The following is a 22,509-nucleotide window of genomic DNA, read 5'->3' on the forward strand; positions in this document are numbered from 1 at the left end:
AGAAATTATTTTCTCCCTAGAACAAAAGGATTGTTAAGCCCAAAGATGAGTCACTTTATTGACCTGGAGATTAGGACTGGATTTCACAAAGCAAGAAGTCTGACTGTTATGAAACACCAGCATCCTTCAAAGACATGGAAATTGAGGGCTCCCGAAACAAGAAACTAGGAGGCTTGTGATTTAGAGAGTGGAATCTAAAATGTATCTCTCTGCTACTTTAGCCAAAGGGGTCCACCTGGTATAGTACTATGGAAGATTCCGGGGTTCTGGATTTCTTTTGCTTTAAGTGATTCACGCAAGGATGAAGGGGGTAGTGACTGCCACCAGTTCCATGTGATGGATGGTCAGTGCCCATTTGACAGAATGAAGCAGCGCCCCGTGGACTGGCCTGGCTGAAACCCAGCTTCGCCGTCAAAGCGCGGCAGATCTCTGATTCCCTCGCCCTCCCTTGTGTTTTATCCACTTAGGGAGTCATCGTGGGCTGCCTCTGGGGCTTAGCTGTGTTCTGTTTCTTGACCTGGGTGGTTCATTCCACCTAATCCATGACTCTACATTTCTCTCAATGTGTTCCTCTTCATAGCTGACATGTAAATGGTAGGTGGAGGAGCCAGGTTAGGACCCAACCCATCTGACTCCAAAACTCATGTCCTTGACTTCCAAGGATGGAAGAAGAGCAGGTCAGGCATCCACGGAGGATGAGTGATGGGTGTGTGAACCAGTATTTCCTGCCCCTGTGAGTCATGACACCGCCATGGCCTTCCTGGAAGGGCTGACAGATCAGGCAGGAGTCGGGAAGGAGAGACACACACGTGTAGCCAGCACCCGACTGTGGGTGCTGGAGTCCTTCCAGCTCTAGGAGCACAGAGGCTGTGCTTGTCAGAGTGAAAACACGAAGCCCCAGCCCCATGTCACACTCCAAGGCCTGGTAAGCAGATGCCAAGGCGTTGGCAACACAGAGAGGAAGGGTGCCGCCCCCCCATCTTCAGCCAGCTGCGGGCGTCCCGACTCGAGAAGCAGCAAGGACAGCCTGTAGCCTGAAAGTCGGCAGAGTGGTGTAGCCTGTGAGTGCAGAAGGGCTCTCAGAGCTACCGGAGGTTGGAGCAAACAAGGACAGCTTCTGAAAGAGCTCCCTTTCGGGCACAGCCTTGAACAATTGCAAGTAAGAGGCCTCCAGACCAAGAAGGCAGCTGAACCTGACAGCAAGGAGCTCTGGGCAGGCGATACTAGGCCAAAGGCTGCAATTAGGGCAAAGGGGAATGAAAAGCTGGAACAGCGGGGCACAGCAAGTCAGGCAGAGGACATCAGGGGCAGGGCCTCAAGGCCACCAAAAGGGTGAAATGGCAGCAGGCAAAGGGCTAAGGGATGAGTGGGCAGGATGGAGGCAGCCCCTGGTCTGTATTATGGACAATTCTTAGAGCTCTCTTTTAATACAAAAAATCATACTCTTTTAGTACACTTTTGTAGGGTTGTAAAAGTTGTCCTGGTTGTTTATCTGTGTATGTAGAGGAATCCATTTAGATTTGGGAATGTGATTTTGAAATGTTAATTAACAGTGCCCCAAAGGTACCTTCTTCTCAGTCCTGAGGACCCTTATTGACTTAGGATGATGCTCTAAAGAGACTTCTGAAGCTCCAACAGGAAAGAACTGGGGGCCATGGCTCTTGACTAGGACAGGCCAAGTTGAGCGGGAAGAGAGAAAACCTGGGCCCGTGAGAGCTGGGGTCAGACACAGGCTGGTGTTCACATGGGAGATGCAGGAGGAACTGCAGACGACGAAGCCATGGTGGAAGGTGGAAGCGACAAGAGACTGACCTCAGCTCAATACAGAGACACTTCTCCAAGGAATCAAACTGCCCAGCAATGCCAGGGTCCCGTGGAAGGCAGAGAGCTGGGGGGCCACCTCCCAAGAGTGTCTCTTTGAAAAGAGATCCCTGCTTTGACCGAGAGATGAAACAAAATGGTTTCTATAGCACCTTCCATGCCACGATGCCATGATTGCATCTACCAGTGCCTGGAGCTGCTGTGACCCAGGAGGCAGCTGAAAGAAAAGCCACTTCCCTCTCTGTTCACATCCAGCATTCAAACCAAGATGCACTCCAGGCAGTGGTGTGCTGGAGCCTGCTTGTTCTTTTGCCCAGGAGCCCCTCGTGTGTGGGCTATTGAGGGGGTCATGTGAGATAAGGACTGTGAAGGCTTAGTGGACTCTACCCTGGGCCCCAGCTCTGGCGTCAGATGCCTTTCCAGTGCAGTCCTGGAGTTCACTTGGGTTCCCAAAAGCTGACAATGCATCTTCCCATCTCTGCTTTCAGTGGCCTTGTATCAGTAGCTTGACATCTGCTACGATGGGAGTATTTACACCAGAGACATGGGCAGATGCTACAGATGAAAGTGTCCCCCACCCCCACCCCACACAACTGGTTGATAAACATTTGCCAGCAACCCCTGGCTCCAGGGCAAGATGCCTCTGACCCAAAGCTTTGGAGCCTTGATTTGGGTATGGAGCATCCTGTCTCATGCTCCCTCTGTGCCCACGCTGCCCGCTGGGGCTCGTGTTTAGCCTCATTCAGGCAGCTGTGCCTGCCTTCTCTCTCCTGGGCCTCTCCATCTTTTGCTCCTTTGTTTCTGTACCCTCCATCTCGTAATACAAATGTGCCCGGAACTGAGGTGAGCACTGCGTGTGCAGTAGCTCATTTAATCCCCACGCCCTGGGGGTAAGGACCCTCCTGGCACTCTCCCTGTGCGCAGAGGGGAGCCTGAGGCTCAGAGACACCCAGTGACTTGCCAGAGAAGGGCCAAAACTCAGATAATCCAAAATAATGGTCAACAGAAAGTTGGCCTTTTGGGGGAGGAGTGGGTGTAGTACACGGATGACATCCATTTGCCCAGTCCTTAAATCGAACTGTGCTCCCTCTGGGCATCAGGGAAGAAGGAGCCTGCAGTCACAACTTGCTGAAGAAAATCGCAAAAAGAATAATGTTTACACAGCTATTCATTAAAATAACCATAGTCGTGCAGAAAAGCTAGCAGAACCCATTTTCACACTCATGCCCAGGAACAAAAAGGGAATTCTCTTTAGATGCTTTTCCCTGTCACCATGAGGTGCCTCTTTGTATCTGGGGTGAAATTTGACTTGCAGAAATGAGGGTTCTTGGGCATTTCCAAAAACCCTCTGGGTGTCTGTTTCTTCCTGTGTAAAACACGATCATGCCAGCCACCAGCCACAACAAACTCCCTCCCCCAGCACCCGGGGGACTGAGAGAAAAGATGCATGCGGAGATGCTCTGCAAATTACACTCTGCCCTCCCAGAGTGTCATCCTGGGGAACTGGCTGAGGCTGTGATGAGGCTCCGTTTCATGGCAGTTTATAGTTTAGAAAATTTAGTAGCGGAGCCTTCCAGATGTTCTGAACCAAAATGCAATGATCCAAGAGCTCCTTTGGCTTTCAACTTACTATGGATATGTGTTCACAGCCCCAGATGACGTGTGTCCAGTTTTCCCGTAAAGGCCCGCTCTTACGAGGGCTGTGCTGCAAATGTATGAAACAAAAGAGCCATCTCTTCCTGCGAGCAGAAGTCAGCATCAGACATCTCAGCTTCTCAGTGCCGCTGCAAATGCCCTCGCGTTTAGAAAAATGAAAGGGAAGTGCTGTCACTGAAGCCTGAGAACATTCAATGACCCACTGGAGGACGCAGAAATCTCTCCAGGTTTTACGCTTCTCCATCATGTTTCCACCTCGGTCTCTCCCAAGGAAGAGCGGTAAACACCGGCCTCCCTCCCTCCCTGCTGCCCTAGAACTGTGGCACAAACCCCTAGCAAGGAGACCACATCCCCATTGCGGTTAACAGAGCCTTGGGGGCAGGGAGGTGGGAGGGCTGACCCCTGAGGGTGTTTTCACAGCTGCAAAAAGACTTTTCCGCCTAAGCCTTTAAAAATAGGTTGTCATCCCCCTCCCTGGGGAGGAGTAATCCAAGTAAAGCCCACTTCTGATTCCAACTAAAAGAAGTTTATAGACGTTTTCTGTTTATTTGTGCCTCACCCACCAATCAAAGTGAGCCCAAGTCACTGCCTGGCTCACGAGTGTCTGATTAGGGTCCTATTATGCTGTCTGTTGGGGGGCGCAGCCCAGAGTCCGAGCTGGCGGGTTTCCAACAGCCCATGCCAGTGGGGGAAGGAGAGGCCCCCTGCCCGCGTGGCATTCAACAGCCCAGACCCAGGGGGCCTGCCATCTTCGTTTTGCCAGCAGAAGAATCACAACTGCCAAGATTCAGCTTCAGAGTGAGTGCAGCTGGGCACAGCCGAGGAGGGACCAGGAGACTGGCTTTGTTCTTCAGCCCAGCCTGCCAGATCAAAGCTGCACTCCCCGACCCGGGCATCCCGTCCCGAGGCCAAGACCCATCTCATTGTTGATCCACATGTGTCTCGCCCTCCCTCCCTGCAGCACGATGGGCGGCTGTTTAAAAACAACTCTGACAACACCGAGCAAAACAATCCTGCTGCTTGTTTCAGACAAAAGAGAGAGCCGGTGCGGCTCAGCTCCCAGGCGAGCCCGAACTGGAAGCTGAAGGGGGCAGAACGGCTGCGATTCTGCAAATTGATTCTCACCTGCTCTTCTCTTTGCCCTTTTACAAAAGCTGGGCCAGGGTGGGCAAGGCGATGACAGATTTGGGGATTAGAGATGCTTCTAAAATGCAGTAATTTTCCAGAACAGCAGCTGCACCCGGGGCTGGGCAAGGTCCCTGGGAAGACGCTTTCCTGGCTTTCTGTTCACCTGCTGAGGAATTCTGACCACCAGCTCCTTGGGAGGAGGCCTAGGGGTCACGCAGGAAGAAGCCAGGGATCTGGCCCCAGCGAGGGCAGCTGGTGCATCACCACTGATTAGATGGCACTGGGGGAGCCCTGATTCTCCCCACCCTGAGCTGGGAGCTGGGAACTGGGGTTCCGGCAGGATGGGCTCTTGCCTGCCTCGAACAGCCAAGGGCCATGGAGAACACAGGCACGTGGCCAGGGGGTCTGGCCGGGGCTTTAGCCTTGGGGTGGAGGGAGGGGCCGTGGTGGAGTTTCAGGGGCAAGAGCTCTCTGAGCACCCCCGAGTCCTGCTCTGGGACTATACAAAGAGGAAACAGGGCCCAGATCTGTGGCTTGGGAGGTCCCCAGACTTCCCTGAGCCTCTCCCCTACATTCCTGACTGCACAGAGGGGTGCACCTACCTCAGGGTACCCTCCTCCGCGAGGGTGGCAGTGAAATCCTTGAGGGCCGCCACACCCCAGTGCCACAGGCTCCAGCTGCCTCCTGCATCTACAGCCCCACGTCATCCTCGAGGCCTCTTCTGCCACCTCCTCCCTCCCTTTCACCCCAGCATCCCTTCTCTCCTCCTGACAGGCTCTCTTGGGGATCCCTGACTATTCCCCATCAGGACCTGCAAATTCATGCCAGCATGTTCCCTCCGAGAGTGCCGGAGGCCAAGGGGCTGCAGTGCCCGGCCTGCTGGAGGTGTCCAATGGGGTACAGAGCCATGTGCCACTCTAACCTCGCCCTCAATCTAGCCTGCTGGGTGAGCAGCTCTGGGAGTGTACGGCAGACAGGCAGACACGCCCTCAGGCCTCCCCACGACACAGCACCCGAAGTCCACGCCCATGCCATCCTCCATAGAATTCTCCACACATCCAGCCTCCGAGAGAGCAATGTAATAAGGAGGTGATTTTGTGCACACGCAGCTTCGACTTGTAAAGGGTTTGGATTGCAGTGGCTCAGCATCCCGCCTCGTGCAGCTGCAGATTAAAAGCTTCAGAAATGCGTCTTCACTAAAATGTCTCCAAGATTGCCTGTGATTTCGGCGAGAGGATTTTTCCTTTCTTTCCCTTGTTCCTTTTCACTTGGCTTTTTCTCCCTTTTTAAAAAAACGTAGTCATTAAAGAAGATCCCTAAGGAAATGAAACACAGAACACTGTGCGAACATATCACAGAACTTCTGACTCTCGACACTCAATTCCCCAGAAAATGTTGAATTAAGCCAGTTAGTTCCACATTTACAGAAACACCGGAAACTTGCTGGGGGAATTATTCAGAATGAAATGTGTAGCTGATATAGTGTCTCTGCCTGCTCTCAATTTGCCCAAAGCTACTCTCACTTATGAAATTTTTATGAATGAGAAACAGTAAGACTACCAGCACCCCCAGTATCTGGATAGCCAAAGCCAGGTCCCAGGTGGGGAAGGCCTGACCTGTTCAGACGCGGGAATTTGTTGGTGTCTTAGACCCCTCTATTAAAGTTGGGTCACAGAACACACTTAGAGATAAATGTGGCCCTATCTCACGACTGATTACCTTCTAAAATTCACCTTCTTACATAACTTCATTAATTTCTAAAGTCACAAACCCCTGCTGCATCTCAGATCAAAACAACATTTACAATTATTGCTGGTTCAATATGTAACATTCTTTGTCATCCCACAAGAAAAGAAAATTTAAATATGTATGTATATTTGGAGAGTCCAAGATCACCATACTTAGGTAGGTTGAAATATAATTATTGGAGCTTTTATTGCATATTTGTATGACATCATGATGTGATATGATACAGGAATGCTTCCACTGATTCTTCATATTCAGGATTCATCAGAAAGAATAGCCTTTGTCATACAGAAAGAGGATGTTCACTATAACCAGGATAATTTTTCCCATCATGCTTAGTCACATAAACCTAATCAGACACTACGTAATAATATTCCATATTCTGTCCTTATATTGGTGTTGATTTATGTAAAATATGTTTTACTAAAACTTTTTATACATAAATATATTTTATGTAAAATATATTTTTATTTTCCAGTTAGCATATAGTAAAATTAACTACAAACTTTAAAACCAAGAAAAACACCTCAGTGCAGTTTAGAAATAATTTTCATCAGGCATTTGTCAAACATTAATATGTTAAATACATTGTAAAATACCATCTTACCTCTCACTATACAATAAGAGATGTATTCTTTATAATATTTCAAAAGCCAAAAAAAGACAAATGGAGGAAAGCTGAAAATATTGTGTTTTCATATACAATTCTGGATCTTTCTAACTAAATGCAAGACAAAAATAAAAGGCCATGAAACAACACTTTCTTTGATTAGAATTGTACCTGCCAAAATCCTCTTTTGTCAACTTCATGGGTTCATCAATATTACAAAGTCTATACATGTGCTCCCTCTGCGAGGTGTACCTGTTTGAAATAAATGAAAGTAAATAGGAAAAAAATAATAAGAAAAACAATGAGTGATCTCTTACACACATGAACACAGGTGATCAGTTGTGAATCTTTAATGCCTGTGAATAAACATGTTGAGTTTTTAAAAAGGAATGACCTGGTCTCGATGATGAAGTCATTGCTTCCTTTATATACTACGACCTTCTTCTTCAAGAGCTAATTCTAGGAGGTTTTTTTATTATGTCAGATTCTTTAAAATCACTTTAAGGGGTTATGGGGCCAGGCTTTAAGCATGTGTAACAAGGAAAGAAGAAACACAATTTTCTTAGCAGCTAGAATCAGAGCTGTTTTTAGGGCAGAACCCTCTTTAATTGCAAACTGTCTTGCAGAAGGTAAGTCATTACAGAAGAGGGCTCAGCTGCATCCAAGACCCTGTGGGAGTGCAGAACCCCCCAGAAGCCAGCGGGTAGGTAAGGCCCGGGACAGCCCCAGGCTGGTGATGGCCATAGAGAGATGTGGATGCTGACCTGCACCATCTTATAGCGGAGCGTCAGCCCTCAGCACTAGTCAATTTTGAGAGGAACTTGGCCAGTTCTTCCAAATTTTTTCAAGGAAATCTAGGTGCTTATGTGAAATCTCTCACTTTTTAAATGTTTACCTAACATTGTTTTAAAAAATAAATGATTTTTTAAATTTCTACTATAGAACCCCAATGTTTAATTTTGAAGAAAGAGAGAAAACTTGTCCTGCAGGAAGCAAAAAGAAGAATTTGTTTTCTCCTGGGTTGAGAGCAGGAAGACAGAGCGAGTGAAATATATCATGTGATGTGAGTTGTGCAAAGTTCCTGTCCTGGGTTTCCATTCCCACTTTCAACAAATCCTACAGGTTGGCACTCAACTCCCATTCTAAACCTCCTTCTTACTTATCTGCTCCTACTATAAAAAGTAGGAATTAATTAGAACATTTCTGAACTACTCCTCAAGGTAGTAGTTGCTATGTGACACCTGAACAGTGCCTGCTGTCCTGAATAAAAAGATAAAACCTTACTAGAACACAGCCATTTATCCCCTTTTCATTCCTTTTTCTTCCTTCCTGGAATGTGGATGAAAGGTCTGGAGGTACGGCAGCCCCATTGTGATGGTGAGGGCAAAAGCCACATATGAAGAATGGTGAAACAGGAAGGTAAAAAGAGGGTGGGTCCTTAAAGACACTTCACTATCCCTAGTCTGTTTGCCTCCAGATTTCTTGCTAAATGAGAAAAATAAGTACTATTTCATATCTTGAGCTGAGCCTGAGACAAGGATTAAGTGCTGGTACTCAGTTTGCCAGAGTAAAGAACCCTGACAAAGGGTCACGTTAGGATGAGAAGGAAGGCAGGGTGATGTATTGCCACATCACCCACTGTCTCACAAATGGACACTGAGGGTGTTTGGCAGATGTGCCAGCTGGACATATGGGATGCCTCTGGCCAGGCTGTAGAGATCAACGTCTTAAAACTGTCTGTCAACAAGAAGGAGGGAAAGGCATTTACCTTCCCAACTCCCTCTCATCTCTTGTTTCTGATTAGTCAGAGATTTGCCCCACAAGGTATGAACTCGCTGGCCTCCAGGTGTCATCCTCGGACCTCCTGGGCAGTTGTTCAGGATGCCCCATCACATGCCCTGCGAGGTGGTGGGAGGGGTAAGGGAAGTCAGGAACTCCAGCTGCACAGCTGGTCACTTTGAATGCACAGCAACAATCAGAGGGGGTGCCTGGCTCTCCCGGGGCAAGTGAGTAGTGGGTCCTGATGGCAGAACAAAAGTCTGAGGGCCCATGGGCCGCCATGCCAAAGGGACTCAGAGAGGTGTGTGAAGCATGTCTGACTCACTCCGTCTGCTGAAACTGGTGTTAATCTAACATATTATTATTTGCAGCTGAACCGCTTTTAGTCACGTGCTCTTTGGGGATATGTGTGTGTGTATGTGTGTGCAAGAGACTTCTCATAAAGTTAAACATATTAATTTTAATTTTTTAAATATTCTTTTTAAAATATCTCTTTTGCTTTACTGACTTTAAAGATCTTTCATTTAAGGACATATTGGTGATAGTAGACAGTAGATTGTATTCACACATTAATGTGCTTCTTCATAAATACATCAAAAAACTTTCTCTTAGTAAAAACGTCAAGCATTACAGAAAAAAACTACAGTCACCTTGACCATTGCCCCCAGTCAACCTCAACTTCCCAAAGATACTCATAATGATGGGTGTCATGGGAAACCATTCAGTTCTTTTCGAGGTAACTGCAGAGAAATTGCTGCATGCATGGGTTTTTTCTTCTGAGTTCTCTTTTCGGTTCCATTTATCTACTTGTCTAAGCCAGTGGAAGACATAAAAATAAATTAAATAAAATATAAGCATGAGAAAACAAATATTTGCAAATCACATATCTAACAAAGGATTTATGTCCAGAATATATTAAAAAACACTCAAAACCCAACAGTGAGAGAACAATCCCATTTATTTATTTATTTATTTATTTATTTATTTATTTTTGAGACAGAGTCTTGTTCTGTCACCCAAGCTGGAGTGCAGTGGCACAATCTCAGCTCACTGCAACTTCTGCCTCCCAGGTTCAAGTGATTCCTCTGCCTCAGTCTCCCGAGTAGCTGGGATCACAGGTGTGCGCCACCACGCCTGGCTAATTTTTTGTTGCTGTATTTTTGGTAGAGACGGGGTTTCACCAAGTTGGCCAGGCTGGTCTCGAACTCCTGACCTCAAGTGATCCACCCCCACTTGGCCTCCCAAAGTGTTGGGATTACAGGCATGAGCCACCATGTCTGGCCAATAATCTAATTTAAAAATGAGCAAATGACCTAAACAGACACTTCACCAAAGAGGATATATCAATGGAAAAGAAGCCCACAAAAAGATCCTCAGTGTCACTAGGCATTAGGGAAATGCCAGTTGAAACCATTATGATACACCACTACACATCTATTAGAATTGCTAAAATAAAAGATAAAATAAATACATATATGCATACATCAGTAAGTAACTAAGTAAATAAATAATGAACCCGACAGCGCCAGGTACTGATAAGGATGCAGAGCTACTGGATCTCCCATCTACTGCTAGTGGGAATGCAAAATGGTGCGCCATGCTGGAAAATTACCTGGAGCACCTTACAGATTTGAATCTACACCTACCAGATGACCCAGCAATCCCACCATGTCTATCCTGGAGAAATTAAGATGTATGTTTGTACAAAAACCTATACACAAAGGTTTATGTCAGTTCTATGCATAATTGCCAAAATGGAAATGACCCAAGTGAGACCAGTTTTTAAGATTGCTTCTGCCATGATGGTCTTTTGCTGATGTGGAAGAAGGGGCTGAGAGGTTGGGTTGTATGTTTCAGCCTTGCCAGGCTTCAGGGAAAAAACTGAAGTCTGAGGCCTGCCCAGGGCAGGAAGCCTAGGAAACAACCCCCTATTTTAGGTAGAAACCTCAAAGAGCTGACCCCTTGTAGCAGTCATGTAGTAATAAATTCTTAACAACTGGCTCTCCAGGATACAAAGATCTTGTCTGCAACATTTGCTAACTGCCATGGTGTAAATACTCCTACCAAGGCCAATTTCATGCTGCCAGTATGACATTGCTGGACACAGAGCTGAGAAAAGAGTGCACAGTCGGCTCTCATGGCTACAGCATACCACTTCCTAGAAGTTAGGGTGAACCAGAGGAAGCCAGTTCTTATGGTCCAGCTCTGAATCAGCAGAACAATGCAAATAATCTCTCAAACCCTGAAATTAGATTAAAGTGATCCTAGATTGCCAATGACTTGTAGTGAACTCATAGGTGACTCACACATAAATGAAACTCCTCTGAAAGAAGGAAATATACAACTGTTCTCATTTTTTCCTGAAAAATAAATAAAACCAACAACAATACACTCTTCGCTACACAAGTAAAGACAACCAGACAGATAAGTAAACAAGACCACATGAATGAGAACCAATACAAACAACAGACAAAATAAACCAGTACGGTTACCTAGAGAGTAGAAAGGCCAGGAAAGAAGCCAGACAAGCAAAACAAACGGTATGATTGATTCCATTTATATAAAGGTCAAAATGGCAAAATAAAATTATAGTGTTTGGAGATGCATATTTAGGCTAAAAAGTATAAAGAAAATGAGAAAGTAGGTACAATAAAAGTTGAAGTTCAATGAAGAGTAATTCAATAAACTGTACATACATGTTTTATGCATTTTCTCTTTATATTTCATAGGAAAAAAGTTAAAAATACATCATGTCCAAGCAGTCTTTATCCCAGTAATCCAGAGGTGAGTCAGTATTTCAAAAATATATCAGCGTAATTCTCTCCAATAATAGGTTTATGGAGCAAAGAATCTCAATATTTGCCAAATAAAAGGGCTTTGATGAATTAAAAATGCACGTGCATGATTGAAAACAAAAGTCATTGGGAATTAAGAATCAAAAAGCACATAATAAAGAGCATTTACATGATAAAAAAGAAATCTATAGCAATGACCATTCTGAATGGTGAAGTAGCACAAGCATTTTCATTAAAGTCAGAAAAAAAAATCAAATGTGCTCATTATTCTATCGTGCAGCAGTTTTACCAGAAGTTTCAGCCAATACAACGGTAAGAAAAAAGAATACAGGGAATACAATTCAAACAGAAGGAAAAAAGACATTCTTTGCAGACATATAATTAGCTACATAGAAAACCTAAGAGATTCAAGCAGTGCTGCCTAGACACTCGCCCCTCACAGCTCCCATTTATACAGAATGCATGTGTGCGGTGCTCCCTGGTGTTGTGTAGCACTGGGGCCTTGCCCAACTAGTAAACATTTAGAATGCATAAGAATGCATTGGCCGGACACAGTGGCTCACGTCTGTAATCCCAGCACTTTGGGAGGCCAAGGCGGGTGGATCACGAGGTCAAAAGATCGAGACCATCCTGGCCAACATGGTGAAACCCCGTCTCTACTAAAAATACAAAAAATTAGCTAGGTATGGTGGGGCAGGCACCTGCAGTCCCAGCTACCCGGGAGGCGGAGGCTGAGGCAGGAGAATCACTTGAACCAGGGAGGTGGAGGTCGCAGTGAGCCGAGATTGCGCCACCGCACTCCAGCCTGGTGACAGAGCGAGAGTCTGTCTCAAAAAAAAAAAAAAGAAAGAATGCATCGAGGAGACAGGATAGCAGATCTCCATAGACCAAATGTTTGTGTCCCTCCAAAATTCATGTATTGAAGCCTAATCCCCAAGGTGTTGGTATTTGGAGGTGGAACTTTTGGCAGTTATTAGCTCATGGGGTCAGAGCTCTTGTGATTGGGATTAGCTCCCTTAGAAAAGGGATCCCAGAACCCCCTTGCTTATTCCACCATGTGAAGACACAGTGAACCGGGAAGTCAGCCCTCACCAGGCACTGAATCTGTTGACACCTTGGCCTTGGACTTTCCAGCCTCCGGACTGTGAGAAATAAATGTCTGTTGTTTACAAGCCGCCCAGTTGATGGTGTTTTTGTTGTAGCAGCCCTGAGGGACTAAGACCTCAAATCCACATATACTGCCTTCAGTGGCTTTCCTCTACAGCGCCAATAACCAGCTAGAAAATGGAAGAGAAAAAGAGCCCTCCTTCATAATATCAGCAAAAACTATGAAAAACACCTAAGAACAAATGCAACAGGAAGTCAGGAAGTGTGCTCTGCCTGTCTGAACACTAAGACTACAGTGAAAGATCTTTAAAAATCAGACCTCAAGATACTAGAGAAAAGATATCACATTATTGATGAGAAGACTCCACAGACATCAACTCTATCCTAAATTAATCTATAAATTCAGTGAAATGCTAACCAAAATCCCAACAAGATTTCACATGGACACCGACAAACTGTTCCTCAAATTCACAATTAAGTAGAAAGCTCGTGAATCATTAGGACGTTCTGGAAAAAAAGCAGTGGGACACGCTTGCCAGCCAGCCCTCAGGATACATGGCAAAGCTGTCATAAGTGAAGGAGAGTAGAATCCACCAGAGTCGAATCCCACATGGGGGTGGGAGTGTCTTGTCTTGAGCCCTGTGTGGGTCCTGATTCTATGTCCCAAGGAAACCAGTGAAAGTGCCAAGTTCTGCTCCCAGGTGGGTGTGGGAGTGGACGAGACACCGCAGGCTGAGTTACAGACAGGAGCTGCAGGGGATCCTGTGACTCAAGTCCACAGGCCTGCCCAAAAATCCTGTAGAGGACTTGGGATGTTAACTGAGCATGGAACTGGAGGTAGGAAAGTGGGATCCTTTGAGAAATCTTCTCTCATAAAGCAAGGGGCAGGAGGCTCCCAGCCGATGCAGGGATTACATGCACATGTATCCACTGCTCAAAGGAGTGTAAGCTATGCAGCTTCATGAGACAGAGACTTGATTAATGATCACCTGACCTTTATTCATAATCAGAAGAATTTTCTGGAATTTCTTTTACAAATACTTATTCTGTTTCAGCTTTTTCGGGTTTTTTGTTTTCTGTTTTTTGGTGGGAAAATATACATACAAAATTACCACTTTAGCTATGTTTAAGTGTGCATTTCAGTGGCATTAAATACATTCACACTGTTGTGCAACTATCACTACTGTCAATTTCCAGAACTTTTTCATCATCCCAAACTCCCAAACTTTATCGTTCCCCATTCAACACTAACTTCCCATTCATTCTTCCTTCTCCAGCCTCTGGTATCTACCATTCTACTTTCGGTCTCTATGCATTTGACTAGGCTAGGAACCTCATATAAGTGGAATATGTTTCCTTTTATGGCTGGCTTATTTCACTTAGTATAAGGTTTTCGGGGTTTGCCTATATTGTAGCAGGTATCAGAATTTCCTGCCTTCTAAAGGCTAAATAATATTCCATGTATCAATGGACCACCATTTTGTTTATACTCTCAGTTGTTGATTGCCATTTGGGTTGTTCCCACCACTGGAAACATTGGCTTTGCTGAATAATGTTCTGTGAACGTGGGCATCCAAATATCTTTTCAAGTCTCCTCTTTCAATTATTTTGGGTCTATACCCCGAAGTGGGATTGATTGTTCATATGGGATTGTAGGTTACCATATGGTAACATATGGATCATACATTGAATGTTTTGAGGAATGTCTCAATTTTTAAATGCATTGTTGATCCACCACGTGTTAGTTCTATCAAAAGCATCCATGGTTTGTGGCTCATAAGGAATTCCAAAGCTCATGAATGATTTGGGAAAGGAGTATTTTTTCACATATAAATAAGGTGCAATCTAGCATTCATAAAACAGATAAAATGCTTGGGATCTCACAGCTTTCACCATGATAGAGATCTCTTACAACTTATGAGGCTGATGGCTGCACTTGCTGTGTGGACCGGATGACAAAGGGATGTGGTCCTTGCCCAGTGCCAGGCTGTGGAGGGACAGTTGCTAGGCTCTGTCCAGCCAAGAGCCACCATGGTCCTCCCTGGGACTTGTGGACCCTAGTGGTCTCAGAGCTTGCCCTAGCTATGTGGGGGTATCTCTCACGAGGGTCCTTGTCCAGACCTATGCCTGGCCCCAGCATCAACCCACGGCCTATTCTCCATGTGAGACTTGCAACCTGGGGACATTGCAGCCTGCCTAATCCACCCACTCACTGGTCCAGCAATCTTCGCACCAGGGGAGCACGGCCCTGCAGCCCACAGCCCGCAGCCAGCATCCCCATTGCCCGGGCAGGAAGGAGGACAGCTTCCATTGTTCTTCTTCGTCTGTGCCTCCTCAGGCAACAGAACAGTTTTGCAGTCATTTTCCATGGACTCCACAGTCCCAATCGTGAATCAAGAGTTAAGGGAAAATTTTTAAAATTAAATCTGAAACCACAGGATATGTACAAGAGGGTGATGATTATGCCTGGGAGTTTTTATCAGTCACAGCTGTTCCATTATGTTTGTTTACTGTAGGGCAGAAATGGTCCTTTGAAATACATGACCAAAATAAACACACGGGCAGATGTAGTTAGCATGGGCAAGTGAACAAGCGAATGGAACCAGCCCAGGGAGGCCACGGTTCACAGTCACCAGGGTCAACAGCAAAATAAGTAATCTTGTGCTTTCATCCTGACAATACCCAAAGAACAGACCTCTTTTATGAACGAATCCCGTTGGAATCTAGGAATTATGAAATTTTGTGAAATGGTACAGTTCAGGCAAAAGCCAAACACTTTTTTAAAAATAGTGAATATGGAATTAAATGCAGCACTAGAGAAGCCACATTGATTATACAGTAATTAATACATACAAATATTTATTGAGTGCTTACTCCGTCCCAGGCATTCTACTCAGTGCCGAGCACCCAGCCGTGAAAATGAAAGTCAAAATCCTTTCTCCTAGGAGAACCGAAATCAACGACAAAACAAATAATAGAATTTCATGTAATGATTAATACTATAGAGAGTTTCCATCACAATGAACTTATTTAAATTATTAAACCTCGCTAATCACATATGTAGAAATACATTTTACTTGAATTAAGACAAATTTCATATTTGTATGTACCTAAAGTCATCTCTAACTAAAAATCAATAGAGGAAAATAAAAGCAGAAGAAGTCATAAAGGACTTATGTCTTCCTCACACATATATAAAAATGTGCATATTTTATGAATTCACAACACTTTACTTCCTTCCATGACCTTTTGTAGAATGTTAGGAAGTCTTCAGGTACTGAAAGTTGTTATTCAAGGAAAAATGCTGAAAACAAATAAATTTGAAATGCTGGCATTTGTGTCCCAATCTAAGGTAATGAATTACAGTTTCTGACAGTTTCCCTTTTTATTGTAATTGAAACCACTCCACAAAGAAGGGACTACTTATAAAAACAAGTTGTATTAAAATATCTGTTTCCAAGATATAGGGGATTTCAGTGTACAATGGTTCTCTGCGGTAATGACCCAGAAAAAAAAGTGATTTGTGTTTGCTTTTCATTCCCTGTAACATGAAATGCATCAAAGGAGAGGAAAATAGAACTGGTAGGACAGATCAAGGCAGAGAGATTGTGTAGGGAACTTCCTATGAATTATTTACTTCCAGATACTGATCTGACTTTGCTGGAAGAGGCAAGACTGGAAGCAGTGCTCAGATTACAAGACCAAACAGACCGGATGCAAACTGAAGGCGATACTGAGTATTAGGTTGGTGCAAAAATAATCGCGGTTTTTTGCTATTAAATAACTAAGAACAAATTTAGCTCCCAGGCTGTTGGATTTCCTACCGGACACGGCTATCTTCTGGTGGTGTTAGAGAATTGTTAACAACAGACATATCTAAGTGTTAATATCAGTTTCATAAAAGCATATTCTTCAGAGCACAGAGCCTCATCTCTTGGAAATGATGATCCTTGGTCCTCAGGGTGCAATCTGCATCTGTCTCCGTGGGAGATACTGGCATTCGTTGACCAGCGTTTAGACTCAGGGTTTGTTATACTAGACGAAAATGCATTTGGACTCTGTAGCACTACCCTAGATTGCAGAGAGCTAAGGAATGCCCTCATGATTGTTAGCTGTATGTATTTTTTTAACTTCAAGTTATACACGCTATCAGTTAGGAATGCTTTAGGCTACAAGTAACAGATCACTGAGTCTCAGCAGCTTAAACACACTGGGGTTTATTTTTCTCACATACAAAAAGTTTGGAGGTGGACAGTCCAAGGCTGCCATAGCTCCTCATTTGTATTGTCCAAGAACCTAGGGGTCTCCCAATTTTCTGCTCCAGCATCCTCAGCAAGTTAACTTTCATCTTCATGCTTGCTGCCTCCTGCCTACAGCAGGCTGCTGCACATCTAGCATCACAGCCATACTCCAGTTGAAAAAAAAAAAAAAAACAACTACAGGGAAGAGCAAAAGGAAAACAGGGCAGGGCATCTAAGTGTATCTTTCGTATGCATGTGTGAGATGGAGTCTGGCTCCATCCAGGCTGGAGTGCAGTGGCATGATCTCGGCTCACTGCAACCTCTGCCTCCCAGGTTCAAGCAATTCTCCTGCCTCAGCTGCTTTCCAAGCAGCTGGGATTACAGGTATACGCCATCATGCTTGGCTAATTTTTGTATTTTTAGTAGAGACAGGGTTTTGGCATGTTGGCCAGGCTGGTCTCAAACTCCTGACCTCGAGTGATCCGCCCACCTCAGCATCCCAAAGTGCTGGGATTACAGGCATGAGCCACCATGCCTGGCCTCAAGCCTATCCTTTTTTATCCAGAAAACAAAGTCATCCCTGGTAACCAGGCTACCGACTTCCATTTACATCTCATTGCCAGATTAGGACTGGTGGCTGCCCCTAGACCAATTACTAGCCTAGAGATGAACTACCAGCAATGGGTTAGATCAATCAGGACTTAAAACCTGAGACTGAGATCAGAATTAACTGTGCCTGAGATCTAGAGACTGCCTCCCAGATCTGGACAAACTGGCATTCTGTTAACAAAGAAAGGGGAAGAATGGAAAAGTGGGTATTGGTGGGATGATGGTGCGGGGGTGGGGGCGGGTGTCGGGGGGGCAAGGGGACAACAGCCTCTACCTCTATTTTCTCCTTAGCCACCCGAATGTTTTTGTTCTATTAAAATAACTCTGCGACAGTGTTCAAAAGGGAGTCCTTCCCCTTCAAGGAGAAGGACCCTGACATATTATCAATGGTACGAAAACTTACTTAACTTTACAGAAAGGTAGAAAAATCATACTAGCCAAATGCATCTCAAGAAGGGAACTGATTTGTAGGAAGAGGGCTTAGGATGGAAGGTGAGACTGGGATGTGAGCGTTTGGAGCTCCTGGAGCCAGAGGGAGGGTGACGGAAGGATGGAAGGCTGGTTTATTGTGGTGGGAGCTCCAAGCCCTCTTCCTGCACTAACTCATTTCATCTTCAGGACAGCCCAGCAGCGCTGGGCTTCCCCCCTCAACAAAGGGAACTTGATGCTCAGGAAGCTACTGGGCTTTTCAGAGGCCTTTTGGCTAGAGGTGCCCATCCTGAGCCCAGGCCCCTGTGCTCTGCACTCCCAGGGATGGAGAGGTCAGCAGGAGGGTGGGACAGCCCCTCCTGGACAGCCAGGGCCTCTCCTACCCACTCTGTGTGCTTTCCCTAGAGACACTCAGCAAACAAAACGCCTGAGCAGAAACTGCTGAAGGAATAGGCGGTGCAGTGATTCTCTCCTGACCTGGCAGAGGGGGAAGAAGGCCAGTGATAACACTGTCGGCAACCGTCTGCATGGCTCTGGGGTTAAGGCCATTGGCTTAGGGTTTCCATCAGGTTTGGCCAGCTCCGTGAAGGACAGGGCCCTCAGCTGACCTCTGAGCTAGGCCCAGCTGGGTCGAGGCAAAGGATAGAAGGATGTGGCCAAGGCCAGTGGACAAAAGAGTTGGGCTGAAAGACGGCTGGGATGACGGGAGGTGGGACGAGAATGTAGCTGGCCCCAGAGGAGCTGGCCTTGACCAACGTGAATGGGAGTGGAATTCGCAAAGGTTTGAGCCTCGTACTTCACTCATGGCTGTGAAACTTATTTCTAAAAGGTGTTGCTGGTGCCATAAACTTTGAGCCTGTAATTCTTTACTCACCAAGTCCCTTGGACTCCAAAGTGAAAAGACATCAGTACTGCCTGGGGTCCGGGACAGGCCATGATCCAAAGCTCTGAGTCAGCGCCCAGGAAGCAGGGACCCCACCTCCCTCACCGCCTAGTGCAGGGGTAGCTGAAGGGCAGGCCTGGGGAGTGTTGGCTTGGTGTGAGTGGCCCCATGGCATTGGCTGTGCCCAGCAGCGGTCATCTATGAGGACTAGAGCTTCCACACCCTGACCCCAGGCTTCTGTGTCTCAGAAAAGGATTACTCCTACTCGGGCCAGCAGGGGCTTCCCAACGCTTGGCAAAAAGACTCACACAATTGCTATTCCGCACGCCTCCCTTCAAACCTCCAGTGATTACTCTGGATGTGCCCGAGTAAATGTCCAGAGAACACTGTGTTTTTTCCTTTTGATGCCATGTTTTGGGGACATGATGCTAGCACAGTGGCTGGCCACTTACAGGAAAAGCAGCCAAACACAAGAGACCAAGAGGAACGAGAGTGGGCTACAATCTTTTCAACAGCTTGGCTGCCAGTCAATCTTCCACTGATGCCGAAACAGGCTGTCCTGGGCACGCCACTGGAGGGCCGTGGGCGATGACGGTTGCTTCTCTCTCCCTCCTCCTCTCCTTTCTCTCTTTCTCTGTCTGTCTGCCTCCTCCCCCACCCCATAAAGAGTACAATCGCTTACTTCTTTTTCTTGCTTCTTCCTCTCAGTGCCCTCCAAATTCTTCTGAACTCTTTTGTTTTGGGATATTTTTCGGTAAAGGAAGCTTCAGTCTCGCATGAATCCCCATGCGATGGGGGAGAGTGAGGGGTGTATGGGTGTACACACACACACATACACACACACAAACACACATATAAATGCAGTGGATATTCTATAAAATTCTCATGTTAATTAACATATAAATCTGTGCTCTCAAAGCCATTTTTCTCTGTCCATTCCCTAAAATTACCTGTTTTATATAAATATTTTCTCTCTGAACCTAAGTCTCACAGATAACGTTTCTTGGTGCCATTCTTTTTTTTTATTTAAACACCTAGAAAAAGTCATTTGTGATGTGGCTCACCCCATGCCCTTGGTCCGGTCCCCAGCCCTTGCTGCCCTTGGGTTCCTCCGCAGCCCACTCCCTGGACCTGGCCAGTGCACGGGGCACTTGGCAGCTGTGGATCCTTCTCACAGTGCACGCAGTGGGCTCTCCAAACACACAGTCTGCACCGGGGAGCCCTTGGTGTCCAGGCAGGAAGGTTGAGGTTGGGGGGTGGGGGCGTGAGACTGATGGAATGATAAAGCCGCCCTCACCTGGGCCCTAGCTGAACCCCAGGTATGGAGCCCTCTGGCCCACCTCGGAGGGGTGCTGAGCCTCTGAGCTGCTCTAGTTCTGATTCCATGCCCTCATGAGGCCGCCCCTGGAGGTTCAGGGAAGACGCTTGCTCTCTGGAGCTCCCTCGCAGCTGGGGCCAGACCATAGGAAGCACAGGTGGCTGCAGCCAAGGCGCTTTGGTGAGTCCTCAGGTGGAAACCAGCAGGGGCTGTCACAGAGAAAAGCAAGGGCCAGGGAGGGCCTCCGGGGGAGCTGGCAGTGGGGCTGAGCCCTCAGGGATGCTGAGGACCTAAGCAGGCCAAGACTGGCAGGGCCGCCCCACCCTCACGTGGAGAGCTCATCTCACCAACCCAGGGGCCTGGGTTTAGCAGGGGAACCAGGTACCAGGTACCAATTAAACTCAGAACCCAGCTTCCATCTTTTCCACGGCATACATCCAGGCTGTCTTAGTCTGCACAGGCTGCCACGGCAAGACACCACAGACTGGGGAGCTTAAGCAACACACATTTATGTGTCATAGTTCTGGGGGCTGGAAAGTCCTAGATTCAGTTGCTGGCAGATGCAGTGCCTGGTGAGGGCTGCTTCCCAGTTCACAGACAGCACCCTCGTGGGGCAAGAGAGCTCACTGGGGTCCCTTTCATAAGGGCGCTAATCCCATTTGTGACAGCTCCATCCTTGTGGCCTGATCCCCAAAGACCCTACCTCCTAAGACCATCATCTTGGGGGTTAGGATTTCAACATACACATTCCGGAGGGACGCAAAGACTCGATCCATTGCACATTTGTATAACATAGTTGTCATCGGTGTGTACATCTCTAGACGCACTCATACTGACCTTCTCTACCTGTTTCCGAATACTTTCCGCTCTCCTTTCTCTTGACTTACATTCTGTGTTTGTTATTTTCAAGAGTGACACGCTTCTCAAAATCCTAAGAGCATTTTTCATGGATGACTTTTTTCTGCTTTGCTTGGTTCCTGCATTGCTCATGTTCTTGTTGCCTGAGACTGACAGCATGAAGGCCAATGCAACAGATGCAGTCACCGTGGATAAAACTCAAGTTGTCCATCGAGTTCATCTATTTGTGTGTGCGGTAAAGATAGCTTGGCAAAAATCACATTTCTAACTTCCCAATTATATTTTGAGTAGTTCGCCAGAAAACCTCTACTGGAAAAAAAAAAAAAAAAAAACTTCAATATTGAAAAGCATCTCTGGCAAATAAAATCCATTGTTTTTTGTTTTGCTTTTTGAGATGGAGTCTCACTCTGTCACCCAGGCTGAGTGCAGTGGCACGATCTTGGCTCACTGCAAGCTCCGCCTCCCGGGTTCACGCCATTCTCCTGCCTCAGCCGCCCAAGTAGCTGGGATTACAGGCGCCCATCACCACACCCGGCTAATTTTTTGTATTTTTAGTAGAGATGGGGTTTAACCATGTTAGCCAGTATGGTCTCGATCTCCAACCTCGTGATCCGCCCACCTCGGCCTCCCGAAGTGCTGGGATTACAGACGTGAGCCACCGTGCCCGGCCAACAAAATCCATTGTTAATGCAAACGGTGAATCTCTGACTTTGTTAAGAGTCCGCATTTTCCTCTGCTCTTTGGGCTGGGTGCAGAGTCTGCCTGGTCAGATTCAGCGTTACACCCCCAGAGCCACGTTTTCCATCCCTGGCAACCATAGAAGGTGGCTTGGTGCATGGGGAAAGCCCCATGTGGACAGATAGAAGATCCCCCTGACCTGCCACTTCCTGGTCATGTGAGTTTTGGGAGCTGCCCAGAGTCTCTGAGTGGTCAACTTTCCTCTCGGAAAACAGGAATCAGGGAGATACTTAGGGTTGTGCAAAGAATCAATATGAGCCGTAAGTAAAATGCCAAGCATGGAGCCTGGCAAATAGTAGATGCTCCCGTGAATGCAAATCCCCTTCCTGCTCCTCCTACTTCCCTTAAGCCGCTCAGAGCAAAAGATGAGAATCTTAATGAGGCAGTAATAGAGCATCCGTGAGAAGATTTTCCAGCTTATCCATTTCAGGGTGACCGTCCTCCTTGAAAAATTCAGCAATCTTCTCCCCACCCTCCCTCTTAACTGGTCCATCCAATTTAGGTTGGTTTTAAGAGATAAAGCAGGAGACCAGATCAGAAGCCCCAGCCCGAAAACTCCATCTAAGTGTGAGCAGGAGCCCTGTGGAGTGGTCATGAGGGGCACAGAGAATCAGAAGTGCTGCCCAGGCTGGAATCCTGAAGGTCTGAATTGCTCAAGACCACTTGGCTTCCAGGTCACCCTGGCTGCAGGGTAGCCCGACACCCTCCCTGGAGCAAGATTCCAGTTCTGTTTGCAAGGGACGCAGCCTAGGTCACGCACCCAGACACCAGCCTCTGTACCAGCCCTGTAC

Source organism: Hylobates moloch, unplaced genomic scaffold (genome assembly GCF_009828535.3).
Source record: "Hylobates moloch isolate HMO894 unplaced genomic scaffold, HMol_V3 SCAFFOLD_1, whole genome shotgun sequence".
Lineage (NCBI taxonomy): Eukaryota > Metazoa > Chordata > Mammalia > Primates > Hylobatidae > Hylobates > Hylobates moloch.